The sequence below is a fragment of the Tenrec ecaudatus genome, chromosome 11 (assembly GCF_050624435.1).
Source record: "Tenrec ecaudatus isolate mTenEca1 chromosome 11, mTenEca1.hap1, whole genome shotgun sequence".
NCBI classification, from domain to species: Eukaryota; Metazoa; Chordata; class Mammalia; order Afrosoricida; family Tenrecidae; genus Tenrec; species Tenrec ecaudatus.
In genome coordinates this window covers 71,734,845-71,752,186 of record NC_134540.1, presented here as the reverse complement: position 1 = coordinate 71,752,186, position 17,342 = coordinate 71,734,845, and the positions used below count along the sequence as shown (strand labels likewise).

The following is a 17,342-nucleotide window of genomic DNA, read 5'->3' as shown; positions in this document are numbered from 1 at the left end:
GCCTACAAAATTCTGAGACTCCAATTCAGTTCTTTACCAAATTCAATTACCAGGTAATGCAGAGTAGGATCCCAAATCAAATTGCTCTCCTTTCATTTGGCTACTTAATCTCAAGGTCACACTCTCCCGTTTCCACTGGCGAGGGCGCCAAGTCCAGCTTTTAACATCCTTCTGCTTGAACCAGCAGCATGTTTCCACATGTGGGTACACAAGCCTTTTCTACAACTTCTCCGGTTCAAGGTCTTAAGACAAAGCTGCTATCAAATGCATTTCCTGCTCCAAATCCTTGAGTTCTGCTACCCCCACGCCCCAAATTGGACCACTTGCAGCTCCAACACAGTTTTCTGTCCCTGCTTTGTCCTCAAAGTCAACCAAGGTCTGTTGACGGCTTTAGCCAAGATCATACATGGGTCATACAGACTCACTGGCCTCGAGTCCATGCTGACTTACAGCAGCCCCGCAGGACTGCACAGAACGGCCCCTGTGAGTTTCCAAGTCTGTAACTCCTAACAGGAGTAGAAATCCCCATCTTTCTCGCGTCAAGTGGCTGCTGGTTTCCAACTGCCGACCTTGCAGTTAGCAGCCCAGTGTGTAACCACGACTCCACCAGAGCTCCTTTTCTCTCTCCAGGACGCCTGATTAGAAATCCAGAACACTGACAACCTGTCTCTGCGACTCATTCAACTCCTTTCAAGACCGTGGTGCATGTCAGGGATTGGACTGTGTCCCTGCTGAAAATATGTGTGGGAGATTCTACCTTCGAGGCCTGTGATAATAACCTTGTTTGGGAATAGGTTATTTTTGTTATGTTAATGGAACAAGATGGATTTAGGGTATATCTCGAGTCAGTCTGGTTGACTAGATAAAGACAGATTAACCAGTAGGCAGAAACAGAGAAGATCGGCCAGGAACAGAGGTTCCAAGACTAAGAGACAAGGACCTTCCTCCAGAACCAAGAGAGAGGATATATCGATATATATATGTGTGTGCATATCTATATCTATATATCTATATATCTATATATCTATATCTATATATATATATATATATATAGAGAGAGAGATCTATCTATATAGAGAGAGACTATCTAGAGCTGGCACCTTGAATTCAGCCTTCTAGCCTCCTAAACTGTGGAAAATGGACCTCCTGTGTGAAAAGCCTTCCCAGTGGGGTATGTATGTGGCAGGAGCCTAGAGAATCAAGACAGGGAGCCGGGGCAGAGCCAGCCTGAAGGGTTTCCTGATCTCCACTGTCCTCTTCCTGGGGAAGATCCACAGGAGAGGCTTCCATCCAGAAAGTATCGAGGGTTTGTATTCTGTGTAGAACCGATCTCTCAAACCAGAAACCAAGCTCCCCACCGTTGTCGAGTCGATTCCAACTCAGCCGCCCTCGAGGACAGGGTCGAACTGCCCCGTGGGTTTCTGAGACAGCGAGTCTTTAAAGGCTGTAGGAGAGTAGAAAGTCTCATCTTTCTCCTTGCAGCTGCTAACCCACGAAGGCCACCAGGGCATCTAAGAACTGCTCTCTGGAGAGAGGAAATTGTAAATCGGGAAACTCTAAGTCAAGAGTAGCAAAGCCAGTGCCACGCCTCTCCCGGGTCCCTAGCCCTGTCTCTGCCTCCTGCCAGCACATTTTCTTCCCCGCCTCTCTAGGTCACGGCGTGAGGGACCCACGCAAAGGCTGTGGAAGGCATGTGGATTTTAACAGGAGGTGGACTATTAATGCCACGTGAGTGTAGCTCCAGGTGGAACCTTGGGCCTCCGCGTGACCTGACTATGGAAGAAGCAAAGCTTCATTGCGAACCTTGTCTGAGTCTCTGTCTTCTCAGGAGCACAGCGGCCAGAGGCCAGGCTCCGAGTCTCAGAGGCTTAGGGGCAGGCCTGGAGGACAAGCAGAGGACCGACAGTTCCCTTTAAGTAGACTGGAGCCTTTAGAACAAAACTGGCTGCAGTTGGGCCAATTCCAGCTCGAGGCAGCCCTACAAAGCAGAGTAGACCTGTCCCCGTGGGTGTCTGAGCCTGTCTGTCTTTACAGAAGTCGACAGCCTCATCTTTTTCCTGGGAAGCACTTGGTCAGTTCATTCCGCCTGATCTTGTGGTTAGTAACTCAATGGGTAGTACAAAAGGTTAATCCATTTGGCAGCTAACTGAAACGTTGGAGGTTCAAGGCCACTCCGAGATACCCTGGAAGTAAGGCCTGGTAATCGACCTCTGACAAATCATCCAGGGCAAAGCTACTGGGGCGAAGTTCTACTCATCACGAGTCTCAGTCAATAGGAAGGCCACTGGTTGGGCCTTATGGTTTGAAGTCGTCTAGGGTACTTATCTTTGCTTCAACTTAAAAGCCAAAGGAAGGTCATGGGCTCTCGCCCTCCCTGCAGTGCCACCCACTCCACCAGCAGTGGGGTACATTATACTCGGGAACAGTGTAACTTTAGAACACGGAGCGTGAGAAAGAAGTACACACTCTCAAACCTTCTGTGCCATTTCCCTCTCCTCTGGCTGCTTCAGGAGCCAATCGCTGCCCAGGGGCGGCCCTGGCCTTATTATTCCTCCAGGGCAGCGGTTCTCAACCTGTGGGTCATGACCCCTTTGGGGGTCAAACGACCCTTTCACAGGCGTCACCAGATTCATATTCATAACAGCAGCAAAATAACAGTGATGAAGTAGCAACGAAAATAATGTTATGGTTGGGGGGTCACCACAACATGAGGAGCTGTCTGACAGGGTGGTGGCTTGAGGAAGGCTGAGAACCTCTGCGCCAGGGGAGGCACTTGGTGTTGGGCAGTGACTCTGAAAATTGCACAAGAAATCACTGACTGGACGAAGGCGTGGCCTTTGAAAACCCCCTCCTGCAACCCCCAAACCAGGGCAGCTCTGCTCGGTGGAGATATATTAATTACTCTGAAAGAGAAAATCTCTAATTCAACACGATAAAACAGCAATGTAGAGGGCTTTCATGAAAGGATTAACTCCCCTCCTTGGTAGCAGCCCAAGAACCCAATAAATATGCATTTGCTCCTAAATAAAACGATTTCCCTAGCTTGAGGACCAAACTGGTAATATCGTCTCAGAGAACACTCTCCACATGCTTTTTCGAGGGCAGGGGTCCAGGGTTGGGTAGTCAAAGAGGAGAGAAATTTTTGAACTGTTCAATATACATATATATATGTTTATATATACTTAACTTGTGCAAATTATCATAGCTCTGAGATTTATACTTTAGATATTACAGATAGTTATTCATATATTTATCTCCCAAAGATTAAAGAAACTAAAAAAGCTACACCTTGAACCACTTTGTGTTATTGCCTGGCTTGGGGGCCACAACCAGCTTTCTACTTGGTGCAAATAACTCATGGATGGCATCTACCTCTCTGTACAGTCCTGGTGGTATAGTGGATCATGTGGCTCACCGTGGATCATGTGGATCACCGTGGATCATGTGGATCACCGTGGATCTTGTGAATCACAAGAACCGCCTTTGTGAGTTTCCAAGACCGTAACATTTTACTGGAGTAGAAAGTCCCATCTTTCTCCGGAGGAACTGTTGGTGGTTTTGAACTGCTGACCTTGTAGTTAGCAGCCCAACACCTAACCATTATGCTACCAGGGCTCCTCTGTAAAAGCAGATACCTACACCTTATCCAGGCAATGGGTGATAGTTCAAAAGTCGAGGGGCGCTGAGTAACTTCTTTTCCAAAAAAGAGCTGTAGGCTAAACAAGTCGTCGCCTTTGACTGGCCTCTGGGAAGAGTCCGTTGATGTCTTTTTCATCTGGACTGAATGGGATTGTTTCAGACCTGGGCCTGATTCACAAACCCTTTCTACTCAGTTGTCCTCCTATGAAGAATAGCAGAGGCGGTCTCCAAACCCGCTCAGGGTGGTTAGGTAGAATGCGTGCCTGGGAAAGCAGGAACGCGGTGGCGGGAGTGTGTGTGTGTGTGTGGGGGGGGGGGGGCGGGGATCCGCCCCACTGAAGCCCCCAGGGGGTTGGGCTGCCCTTCACTCTCGGATTAGACACCAATCTGGACGAAGCGCATCTCCTCCTGGTTAAAACCCGCTGGAGTCAATTCCAATACCTAGTGGTTCTACAGGGTCGAATCAAGCTGCCCGGGGTTGCCAAGGCTGCCATCTCTAGGGAGGCAGGCGGTTCCATCTTTCTCCCGCAGAGAGGCTGTTAGGGTCAACAGCCAAGGTGAAGGCTTACTTAACCAGCGCCACCTCAGGGAGCAAACCCAAACCAAACTCACTGCCACTGGGTCGAGTCTGACTCATGGTGGCCCTGTGGGACAGGGTAGAACTGCCCCTGTGGGTTTCCCAGGCTGTAACTCTTTACAGGAGTAGAAAGCCCTGTCATTGTCCCATGAAGAGGCTGGTGCCTTCAAACTGCTAACCTTGTGGGCAGCAGCCCAATGCATAACCTTCTATGCCACCAGGGATCCTTCCTGAGGAGTAGTCAGAGCTAATACCTACTTTCTGACCTCTGAACATCAGTCTACTAGGCAGCAACCACCTACTTTCTCAATGGGATCTGGTGACAGAGTTAGACATCATTGGCTAGATATGGGACACACATCTTGGTATCAAATAAAAATGGGGCTGCAATGGAAGAAGCACGCCAACATCTGTGACCCAAGGATCGTAAATCCTATCATCTGAAGCCAGAGGAGGGAATAGTATCAGAGCCTACATGGGGAGATGCTGGTTTGCAGAAGGCTACAGATGACAGTGGAAACCCAAGATATATTTGTGAAATCTACACGGGAAAAAATCCTTCAGTGTCTTCCCTCTGCCCATCAAAAAAAAAAAGGGGGGGATGGGAAGAAACTAGTCACCAAGCAGAGTGCCTATGAGATATCAAAATGATAAATCTGACTTGAACGGTTAAAACCTCGTCATTTGATTCCCCCTCTGACAGACAGTGGATCTGATTTGGTTTTCAACATTTTCTGTGTTTGTTTTTAACGTTAGGGTTTGTCTCTGATGCGTGTTGTCATTGTGGGTAGCCCTTTTGAAATGTTGTTAATATGTTTTTCTGTTGTGTTTTTAGGGCCAATATTTCAGCCCTAGATTTTGCTGAATATTTTATTATTTTAAAATTTTAAAAATCTTTTTTGGAAGTTCTTATAGATAGTATAACAATCCATAATTCAATTAGATCAAACATAATTGTATAATTCCTGCCACTATCATTTTCAAAACATTTTCTTTTTTCTTGAACTCTTTGATATCAGCACCCCTTTATCCCCTCCCTCCCCCACCCTTCCTCCAGGAACCCTTATTGTTATCATTTGCCATTTCTTATACCACCCAATGTATTCATTCACCTACAATGCTGTTACTCGCTCCCTTTGAGTGGGGTTATAGAGTTCCCCACTTCTTCCCATACCCTCAGGGAATATTACTCCTGTTACTATTTCTGCAGGGTTTATCTCTCTTGGATTTCATGCATTGAACCATCTTAATTATACAAATGAACATACGCAGGTCTAACGAGATTAATGAGATGAAACTAAGACCATGATAATAAGGGGAGGAAATAGTGAAGAAGTAGAAGATAGTTAGGTTTCATCAGTTGTACTGCGCCCTGCATAGCGCATCCCTTCCATGTGGCCCTTCTGTGAGGGGCTATCCAATTATCTCACAGATGCCTTTCTGCTTTAGGCTTGATGAGCCTGTAGAGACAGCGAGTAGAGTAAGGACTCCTGGGGGGGGGTACACCGAGGGCGGGGGGCGAACGGGAGCTGATGTCAAGGAGTTCAAGAAGGAAGAGAATGTTATGAAACGGATTGTGGTGGACATTGAATAGCTCTTCTTGATGTGACTGAACTCTGGGAGGACATGACATCTGTATTAGCTCCCAACAAAATGGTTCGGGGGGGAAAAGTGGGATTACAATAAGCAGTAAGCATACTAGCAAATAGTGGACATTACTCCTGATCATAAATAACACAATAAAGTGTTTTAGATAATACTTAGTGTTTTGTGGAAGTTTATCTTGCCTTCATTTTCCTCAATGGCTGGCATTCCCGAGCAGGACTCTCTTCAGACGCCCAGCTGACTGTAGCAAAGCCATGTTGTCAGCACATTTACTGGGATTTCTTCCGGGCCTCTCGCTTCCACCCTGGCCACCAGCTTTCAGATGCTCACTTCCCAGGCGTTCACACGGCACTGACCCGTGTGTCCTTCTTTCTGTGAGGGCACATCATTGATGCACAACCTGCCCTTGCTCACCCCCGCCTTCACACCCAGGGGACCACAGTTCACAGTCGCTAGCAAGTCAGGCCGGCCACCCGAGCAAAGCGCTCCAGCACGGAACGCGTGGTGTTTCGCTAGTGGGAGGAGTGAGCTGGCTGACCGCAGAGGACCATCCTGAGGACTGCGAAGGGTGGAAGTGCCCGAGGAACAAGTGGGTCCAGTAGCAAATTGGGAGCAAAAGACCTGACTCTATTTATTTTGACTTCGTTTTATGCAACTTACACAAATCTTCCTCAATGCCGCCCCAGCTTTGCTCTCTTCCATACGACATCCAAGACCCAGCCTGACACAATGGTCCTGATCCAGACAGTCCTGTTTCTTCACTCTGGTTTCCCTCACCCACCTCCCTGGGAGCATTTTCCTCACACATGCGTTCTCCTGGGCCATGCTGCTTGGACTGAAATGCACAATTCCCCCGCTCCCAAAGGCCACGGGCCTGAGAGTCCTGGCAGGTCACAGCTTTGAGATGCAAACATGTGGGGCCAGCTGTGTGGGGAAATTTCCAAGGTGCCTGTTGGGTGACTTACAGCCGTTTCCATCTTCAAGAGATTGTCTGCCTCGATATTTGCCAGGGCAGTCAAAGCCAGAGGTGTGACGAGCCCTTGGAATCTGTCTGCGTCTGGATTCTGTGGGATTTTATCTGGAGAACAAACTGGATTTACTCCGAAAAGTTTGTAGGCAACATAGCTAGAGCTGCCCTAGACCAGACTCCTGGGGAGAACTGTGGGAAGTGAAATGATCATCACAGAAGCCTCCTGGCAATTTCCACCACCGTGCAGTTCTCAGGGCTCAGCGTTAGTTGGTCATGGTGAGATCTATTCTAGTGACAGCAAGAAGGGTATTAGGGAAGCAGGGCACTTTTGAGGTGACGTTAAAATGTTAGATTTAAATTTCTCCAATCCTTATGTGGTCAGTGAGCCAAGCACCTGCCCCCAGGGGAGTCATGAAACTAGCAGACTGTGGACATGTTGTGTGCCTTCCCCTCACAGGGACCTTAAAGGGCGCAGTAGAACTACCCTAACTGTGTTTCTCGGGTTATGTCGTCTGCCAGGCTTTTCTCCTGAGAAGGGGCTGTTACTGTTGATGTCAGGCGCCATCCAGAGGGCTGCGGCCCACAGTGAGGCTGTGCACAACAGAACAAAGCACTGCACGGTCCTCTCAATTGTCCCTGTGCCCGAGTCCATTGATGCAGCCACTGTGTCCATCCATCTCATCAAGGGACAGCTTCTTTCTCGCCACCGCTCCACTTTACCAAACATGAGATCCTTCTTCATGGACTGGTCTCTCCTGACAATATGACCAAAGTAGGAAAGAGGCAGTCCTGTCACTTGCCTCTAAGGAGCACTCTGGCCTTACTTCTTTCAATATAGATCAGTCTGTCTTTCTGGCAGTCCATGGTACGTTTCATATTCTTCTCCAGTACAATTCAAATGCATCTATTCTTCTACCATCTTCCTTCTTCAATGTCCAACGTTCAGGTGCACATGAAGCAATGCAGAATACCAGGGCTTGGGTCAGGCGCACCTTAGTCCTCAAAGTAACAGCCTTGCTATTCGGTACTCTAAAGAAGTCTTGTGCATCCCATTTCCCCAATGTAAAACGTCTTTTGATCTCTTGACAGCTGCCCATTGATTGTGAATCCACGTAAGACAAAATCCTTGACAACTTCAACCTTTTCTCAATGTATCTTGATGTTGCCTATTGGTCTAGTTGCGAGGATTGTGGTTTTCATTACATTGAGTTGTAATTCATAGTGAAGCTACAATCCTGTATCTTCACTAACAAGTGCTTCAGTTCCTCCTCACTTTCAGCTAGGTAGGTTGTATCACCTGGATACGACAGGTTGTTAGTAAGCCTTCCTCCAATCCTTCATATAAAACCAGTCTCAATGAATACTTGCTCGGTATATAGATTGAACAAGTTTTAGGAGAGGATACAACCTTGACACACGCCTTTCTTGATTTTAAACCACGCAGTATTTCCTTGTTCTTCTCACACAACCGCCTCTCGATCCACGTACAAGTTCCACATGAGCACAATGAAGGGCTCTGGGATTCCCTCTCTTCTTAGGTTATCCACAGTTTGTTATGGTCCACACAAGCGAATGCCTTGCATAGTCAGTAAAACACAAGTAAACACCTTTCTGGTTTTCTCTGCTTTGATCCAAGATCTACCTGACATCAACCATGGTATCCCTTATTCCATGTCCTCTTCTGAATCCCGCCTGAACTTCTGGCAGTTCCCTGTCAATGTACTGCTGCACGGTTGTTGGATGACCTGAAGCAAAATTTTATTTGTGTGCAATATCAATGATATTCTTCTATAGTTTGAACATTCTGTTGGGTCATTTTCCTTGGAATGGGCACAAATATGGATCTCTTCCTGTTGGTTGGCCAGGTCGCTGTCTTCCAAATTTCCTGGCACAGACGAGTGAATGCTTCCAGTGCTTCTTCAGCTTCCTGACACATTTCAATGGGTACTCTGTCAATTCCCGTGCTCTTGTTCTTTGGCAAGTGTATTCAGTGCAGTTTGACTGTCTTCCTTCAGCACCAGTGGTTCTTATTTGTATGCTACCTCCTGAAATGGTAGATTGTCCACTACCAAACTTATTTTTGGTACAATGACTATGAACTTTTTTTCTATCTTCTCTAGAGGCTTCCTATATCATTCGACTCTTTCACAACTGAAATTTGGTTTACATTTTTTCCTTGAGTTCTTTCAGTTTCAGATATGCTGAGCCTGTTCTTCCCCTTAGATTTTCTAACCCTCGGTTCTTGCACATTTCATTATAAAAATTGGCTGCTTCTTCTTGGGCTGCCCTTGGAAATGTTCTATTCAGCTCCTTGTCTTCATTTCTCCTGTTTGCTTTAGCTACTCCACAATTAACTTAGCTGCTCTACAAATGTCTATAAGATAGGCAGGACAAACTATGTCTATCTAGATAAGATAGGCAGGACAGACAATCCCGAGGAGAAAACAATGGGACTAACAGTTCCAGGGAGGACATGGAAGAGGAGGGCCGGGGAGGGGGAGTGGGGAGCCAACAAACTCAGAGATAAGGGAACAACAGAGATCTAAAATTGATGGTGAGGAGGTGTATCATGCCTGGTGGGGTTTAATCAAGTGCAATGTATCTGAGAGCTGAATGGAGGGTGAGCATGATAGTGGGACAGGAGGAAGGTGAAAGGAAATAAAGGAAAGAAATAGGAGGTAAAAACTATTTCTAGAGGTCTAGTTTGTAGGCATGTATATATGTAAATATATTAATTTATAATGAAAGGGATAGAGGCTGATATACATACATTTATATGTTAAGTGTTAAGATAACAGGGGATGTTGGGCCTCTACTCAAAGCCTCCCTTAACACAAGAACACTTGGTTCTGATAACCTGGCACTCTTTGATGCTCACCTTCCCGACACGATCTCTGAAGACAAAATGGGCACATAAGCAAATGTGGTGAAGAGAATGGATGACCTCTGGCTATCAAAAGATATAGTGTTTGGGGTCTTAAAGGCTTGAGGTTAAACAAGCAGCCATCTAGCAAGGATGCAAATAAGCCCATATGGCAGAAGCACCCCAGCCTGTGTGATCATGAGGTGTGGATTCAATCAGGTTTCAGGTATCAAAAGATCAAAACCACAACTATATTGATGGGAACGAGGGGGGTTGGAGTGAAGACCCAAAGCCATCAGAAGACAATTGGACATCCCTCAACAGCAGGGTTATGGAAGGGATGATTCAACCAAAGTGCAGTATGGCACCGCCGAATCACACATCATTCCTCAAGTTCCTGAATGTGTCCTCATGCCCCAAACCATGACCCAGTTCTATCTTACAAATCTGGCTAGACCAGAGAACACACATTGGTACAGATAAGAGCTCTTGACACATGAAACTCAGGACAGATAACCCCTCAGGAACAGGAGTGGAGTAGCAATATCATTAGGGTAGGGGACTGCTCAGGGAGGGGAAAGGGGGAGAAGAGGGACCCTATCACATGGTTGGATATATAGCCCCCGCCCCAAGGGGATGAATAACAGAAACGTGGGTGACGGGAGACAATGGACAGTGTAAGATATGAAATAATAGCAAAATATAACTGATCAAGAATTCATGAGGGTGGGAGGGGAGGGGAGGAAGAGGAAAAAAGAGGAGCTTATACCAAGGGCTCAAGTAGAAGATGTTTTGGAAATGATAGCAATATATGAACAAATAAGCTTGATAAAGTCAATGTATGGAATGTTATAAGAGCTGTAAGAACCCCAATAAAATGATTTTTTTTAAAAGATAGAACAAGTTTGAGTCTCTTCTGACATCCACTTTGTTCTTTTCTTTTTTCCTGTCTTTTTAGTGACCTTTAGCTTTCTTCAAGAGTGATGGCCTTGATGTCCTTCCCAGAGCTCATTTGGTCTCCTGTCATTAGTGTTCGTTCAGTGCATTAAATCTGTTCTTGAGATGCTCTGGAAATTCAGGTGGGATAGACTCAAGGTCATATTTTGACTCTTATGGATTTGTTTTAATATTCTTCAGCTTTATCCTGAACTTACATATGATCAATTGATGGTCTGTTGGGCAGTTGACCTTGAGCTGCTCCACTGTGTCTTCCCACAGATGTAGTCGATTTGATTTATGCGCATTCCATCTGGGGAAGTTCATGTGTGTAGGTGCCTTTTATGTTGTTGGAAAAAGGTATTTGTTCTGAACAAGTCAGAGGTTTCATAAAAGTCTATCATGTGATAGCCAGCTTCATTTCTATTACCAAGTCCACATTTTCCAACTACCGCTTCTTTTTGTTCCCAACGTGGGCATTCTAATCACCCATAACTATCAATGCATCTTGATTGAATGTTTGATCAATTTCTGGTAGAATTCATTAATTTCTTTATCCCTAGCTTTTGTGGTTGGTGCATAAAGTTAACAATAGTTGTATTGCTTGGATTCCCTTTGTGTCAGTCCGGGTAGGCTAGAGAAACAAATCCAGGGAGTCTCACATGTGTGTAAGAGAGAACTTTATATCAAAGAGTATTGTATATTAAGAAAACATCCCAGCCCAGTCCAGATTGAGTCCATAAGTCTGATATTAGCCCATATGTCCAATACCAGTCTATAAATTCCTCTTCAGACTTACACAAACCATGCAATGATGCCAACTACAGGAAAATGACAGGCCAGTGGGTGGAAAGTCTTGTGGATTCAGTGGTGGTGGAAGCATCGTAGTGCTGGTGTGGGTCTCCATGTGGTTCCTTCAGCTCCAGGGCTCTGGCTCCATCAGCAGAGCTCCATGTGGCTTGTCAACAGGAATGTCTCGCAGGGAGATGAAACAGAGAGAGAGTGTGTGTGTGTCTGCCTCCAGGGAAGAAGACAGGATTTCCCAGAATCCTCTGGAGGAGGCCATTTTTCAGTTGCTGAAGAACCTGCACCACCAGGGAGGGGTCCTTGGATTATGAAAAGTCAGGGATTATGAAATACACAGCCAGGAAGGGGATGTGCCCCGGGTCAGCAGAGATGGACAGTGGTTCTTACTTTCCATCCTATCCTGAACCCAGCAGAGGAGGATGGATGAAAGCCTGAGCCGCAGCAGCAAGGGGGAAAGCCAGCCAGAAGTAGGCATCTGCTGCCACTGCCTCCTCGATGTCTGGTCTTTACCAATGGATCACTGACCCATCTGTGTCAAACGTAGGCACCGATAGGGCTGCTGTGCTGCGTGCCAATGTCACTGCAGAGGAGGGTATCGAGAGCCACTGAGGGCCACCGTGTAGTGAATACAGTGACTACCCTGTGAAGGCAGGTGAGCCTCTCATTGGATTCCATTCTAAATGGACATTCATCACGTTCGACCACAGACTATCAATAAACTCTTGGAGGGCTTGTTGATGAGCAGCAATTCTTCCTACCTGATTTACCATTAACAATCAAAATCTTGGGCCTTTGCTAAAAGAATTTCAAATAAGCTGACCTTTCTTTATACCTAAGTGAGGGAATGCCCTACCCCAGCACCTCAAAGGGCCTCACAATCTTTCACCTTAATCCCGATCCGTCTTTTTCACAGGGAAAAGCGGCGAACCACTCATGGGTCATGAAGTCAAATCATTGGAACACGATAATAGTGGAGTCCCAAGTATCAAAATGCACAGCACCTGGTAAGAGAGGTATTGCTTTAGCAAAACCACCTATAAGCTTCCATTGCGGCAGACCAGGAGGAGAGAGTAAGCTGCCAAGGGATGTGAACACGGTGCTCCCAGGGAAAAGTGCTTGCGCAGATATGAGCCCCTCTGGACAGGCAGCGGGGGCTCTGCACAGCCTGCATGGGGCAGAGCAGTGATGAGAGGGCCTTCCTGCCTGATCAAGGCGAGTTAGCCGCGAGCCTATCAAAGCCAGCCCACAAACTAACCCTGCTCTCGGTGAGCTCACCCTGCACATTCCCACCATCTCTTGCTGCTGTCCTTCCCTGGAAGACCCTCACCGTCTGTCCTTCCTTATGTCCACTTCCTAGACTTCGACCCGCTCCTCCACCCACTGCAAACTGGCTTTTGTTCCCACCATTCTATGAAAGTCACAAATGATCTTCCTCTTGTCAGATCAAATGGCTCTTTTCTGTCACCCTTCTGTATGACTTAAAACCTACTGAATAGTCAGTTGAACAGTGGAAGTAGCAGTGACAGAGTGTGTGTGTAGAGTGCAGTGATTGTACAGCCCTCAGGGCTACACACCACGCTTACCATGGTACACACAGTCTCTCCCAACCACCTTTACACATCACCCTGAGCATGGTACACAGCCTCTACCAATCACGTTTACATACCACCCTGAGCATGGTACAGTGTCTGCCAACCATCTTTACACACCACCCTGAGCATGGTACAGTCTCTCCCAACCACCTTTACACACCACCCTGAGCATGGTACACACAGTCTCTCCCAACCTCCGTTGAGGTAAGTAGTTTGATACTACTGTTTTACAGACCAGGAAACTCGACACAGGGAGAAAGTGGCCGCACTGAGTTTGGAATTCAGATCTGTCCAACTCCAGAATGAGGCTCATAATCACCTTGTCTCGGGCTCTCTGATTCCAACTCTACCAGGAGTCTCCTACTTCTCTACCTGTCGTATGTTGATCCCTTCCATGGTCTCTTCTCCCCCTATTGGTACCTCAAACAACCCTTAAAACTCTGCCATTGCATCAGACACCACCCCACCAGCTCTGAGCATTAGGCTCACCCCATCTTCCTGAGCTGAAAGCCTTATGGACACCCCTTAGGGACATAGAGGGACCAAAGGGACCCATAGTGAATCATCTACTTTTCTTTAGCAGCCTTTTCTGACTACAGTACCTCTTCCTCTTTGTTCATTAATTTAGTCATTCAAATCTTTATGATGCCTGTGATGTGTATGGAAATCGTTTCCCATAAAAATAATAGCCTAAGAACCCCGCGGGGGGCAGTCTGCTCCATTGCCTGAGGTTGCTATTTGTTAAAAGATGACCCAGAAGCTACAACTCAGGGCACCTAATGACGACAACAACAACACGAGGAGGCAAGGGCTCCCCGAGACACGGGAAGTACAAAGAACACACTAGACGGAGTCTCCTCTCCTATTCTAATGGGGGACAGAGCACAGACGAGAGAGTCTATAGCATCAGGTAGTGATAAGCACTGTGAAGAAAAGAAAAGGTCTGCAAAGGCTGAAAGGATGTCAGGGGGTTTAGATGCGCCGGCCAGGATCAACCTGCTCGAGGGGTGGACCTACGGATGTGCATCACATCACAGCTCCTCCATCCACCCAGCTGTCCAGCCAGAGCCTCTGGGGCCACTCCTAAGCCTGCCTTCTCACTAACCTGGCATGGTCACCTTCTCAACAAGTCACGTCTCTTCCATATCTTCCCTCCCCACAGCTCATGCCTGGTTTCAGGACTCTACATCTCTCTACACAGTCAACCGGATTATTGTACCCAATGTTGGTCTTTCTCCTCTATGGTGAGTGACATGTTGCCCTACAATCTGTTAATGGCCCCCATTTGCTGAAAAGTCTATTCAAGGACTGTTCATTTCCCACAGACCTCAGCCCCAATCCTCAGCAGAGAATGCAGGCCCTTGGTGCATGCTCCTGACGCTGTCTTGTTTCCTGCCAAGCTCCCAGTGCTAGTCTGCATACACTAGGTCCTTCAGGAAGAAAGTTGAATCAGTGAATGTGTAAGCATCTCAGAGCTGGCAGGGGTCTCCACACGGCTGCTCCAGCACCCAGGGCTGCATCAGGGTAGGTCCATGTGGCTTCTCCTCAGGGATGTCTTGCAGGAAGTGAGACTTGCCAGCTGAAGCAGGGAACTGGCTAAGGTAGCTGAACCCTGGTCCAACCATCAGGAAGCAAGAGATCCGAGAACTAGAAGGGTGAGGCTCATTGAGCCATTTATCCCTCTGCCCTTCAATTAACCCCACATGTGTTTATCGGCCAGGTTGGCACAATAAACTTTAACTGTCTCACCCCCTGCTGAACAAACCACGTTGTTCACCACTTTTTTGATTTTGCACAAACCACGTCTTTCATGAAACACATTTCTCACATACCACACAAATGACCATATGTCCTCCCGACCAAACAATGACTCCTGCTGAATGACGCCTTCCCTACTTCCAGTTAGAATCGGTCACTTCCACCCAGTTTCCAGTTTTACTTTGGGTGTACTTCTGTTATTCTATACAATACTTTTGACAAATATCTGGGTTTCATCCAGTCAATACATATTTGCCAAGTCCCCACTGTGCATCATGTCCTGAAGGACACAGCTGCAAATAAAGCCAGAGAGATGTTCTCCTGGAGGAGGAGGAAATCTACTCCAATACCTGTTTCCTCCACCAGGCTGGGTCCATGTCTTCAATACACCTGGCAACGCTCCCCCTTCCCCCCTCCTATGTCTAATATGCTGTTAATCGCCTACGGAAGGAGACAGCCAGATAAGATGAATGAGGTAGTTCCTCACTGCCTGGGATTGCTCATGCCAAGCACAAAATCTGATCTGTAATAGCGAGGGAACAAATGATTTTTTGTTGGATGGAGAAATTAGCTTTATGGGAAATTAATTTTATTTCCACGTTGTAGCAAAGGGAATAAAGAAATAGGACAGTTGGTTCCTATCCTAGAACAGTAAGTGTTTGATGCTGGAATTCCAGACAAATTCAGCAGAACAAACTATCTTTGTTCTGAATTATCACGGGGTTTTGTTTTGTTTCATGCCATTAGTAACACTTCTAATTTAAACTTAAAGTAAAGTCTGGATAAAAGGACAGACACTAGTCAATTCTGTGGTAAGACAGTGGCATCTCCCCAATTCTATATGGGAAAGACCATCATTTGGGACCTCTAAGAATAGTCACAAGCATTCAGGCAGCGCTTCCCACACTCTTGAAGGAAGTCACTATGATGGAATAAACTCACAGATGCAAGATACTTTGTGAGAAAAAATTTAAACACTACATCAGAGGCACCGCTTTCTACATTGAAGAAAAAAATGAGATTCCCATGGGGGGTGGGCGTAAATCTTGTGAAACAAAACATGAGAATCCAGCATAACAGCAAATACAAATATTAAACAAGGCAAAGCTAGTCTCATTTGACAAAGGTTGAAATGAAAAACAAAAGGTGAATTCCCAAAGTTGGGTTTTGGGGACTATTTTGAGATTCTCAGTAAATAACTGGAATTCTCTAGAAGTCAGTAAGATGTTGGATGAGCTCTCCCAGGGCTATGCAGCACTTCTGTCAGACAAGGTGGTGGGGTACTGGACACCGCATCTAACACCCTGCAATGCTCACACTCTTTGAGATAGGAATTCCACCTTTAAGAATTTATCCCACCAAAGTAATTCAACTATACGTACCACAGGAGTAATAATTAAAACATAATGTGGAAGAGCAGAAAACTGGAAATAACCCAAACAGTCAACATTTAATGAAGAGTGAAACAAACAAACAAACAGGACGCAAACCCCATGGAATATTTTGTAACTACCAAAAAATATCAGTGGGAAGAGTCAGTAAAAACACAAAATAAGTTTATGGAACACAACCCCTTTGTGACCAACAATATTTTCAACCTCTTAGGTTTCTTGGGAATATGCTACCCAGTTGTAGAACATGTTAGCACTGCCTGGTGGGGACCCGTGTAACTGCATGATTCTGAAGAAACGGAGCTCACCTCTGTTTCCCCAACTAGGATTGGTGAATCCTAGTACCAGAATCCACTGGGAACTTCTGTGTCCCACATAATTGTATAAAAATTCATTTTACCTTGAAAAACCCTTGATATCAGCAAGTCTTGCATTACTGAAAACACATGGTAGCAACAAAAAATCCAAAGCAGAAAATAATTTGATCATGAAAGAATTAAGTTAAAAAGAAAAAAACTATAAAATGCTGTGGGCACTCTGACTGTCTCTACATAAAGCACGTTTACTTGGGGCGAAAAAAAACTAAAAGTAAATGAAGCAGTAATAATATGAGGGTCAGATTGTAAATTACCTTTCTTTTAAAAAGGGTTGTATGAATCATAAAAATAATTGCTAACATTTATGAGAGGCATTCACCATTAACTACTTTTTTTTTGGGGGGGTACTTAAGTGTTGATTTTATCCTCACAACGACTCCCAGAGGCAGATACCATGAGCACTTCTATTTCACAGATAAGAAAACCAAAGTTTGAAGAGACTGGGTAATGGATGGAGACCAGGCCAGCCTCGTACCCAAACCCAGGCTTCTCATCCCAATCGTATCTGTCTGTTGACTTCTGCTTTCCCTTCATAAGCGGTCGAAACCACAGTTACAGTCAAATCCAACGGCACATCCTTTTGATGAACAAAGTCCTGCAACCCTACCTGGATTGACTCAAACTCCCTCGTCAATCAAGGTGTAGAGGCAGGGAAAGCAAACACAGAACAAAAACCCCACTCGTGGTCCCTGAGTCTGTGCCACCTCCTAGCAAGTCTCTAGAACAGGGTAGAACTACTGCTTTGGGTTCCTAAGACTTTAGATCTTTATGGAAGCAGACAAACCCCCGCTTTGTCCCGCGGAGTTGCAGGTGGGTTCAAGTCCCCG

At 46.1% G+C, this 17,342-nt stretch overlaps 1 protein-coding gene across 1 annotated transcript in view; it reads right to left on the bottom strand.

Annotated features, from left to right (window-relative positions):
• Positions 1-17,342, bottom strand: part of VWA3B (von Willebrand factor A domain containing 3B) — a 245,586-nt gene that overhangs the window by 39,603 nt on the left and 188,641 nt on the right. The window lies entirely within an intron of this gene.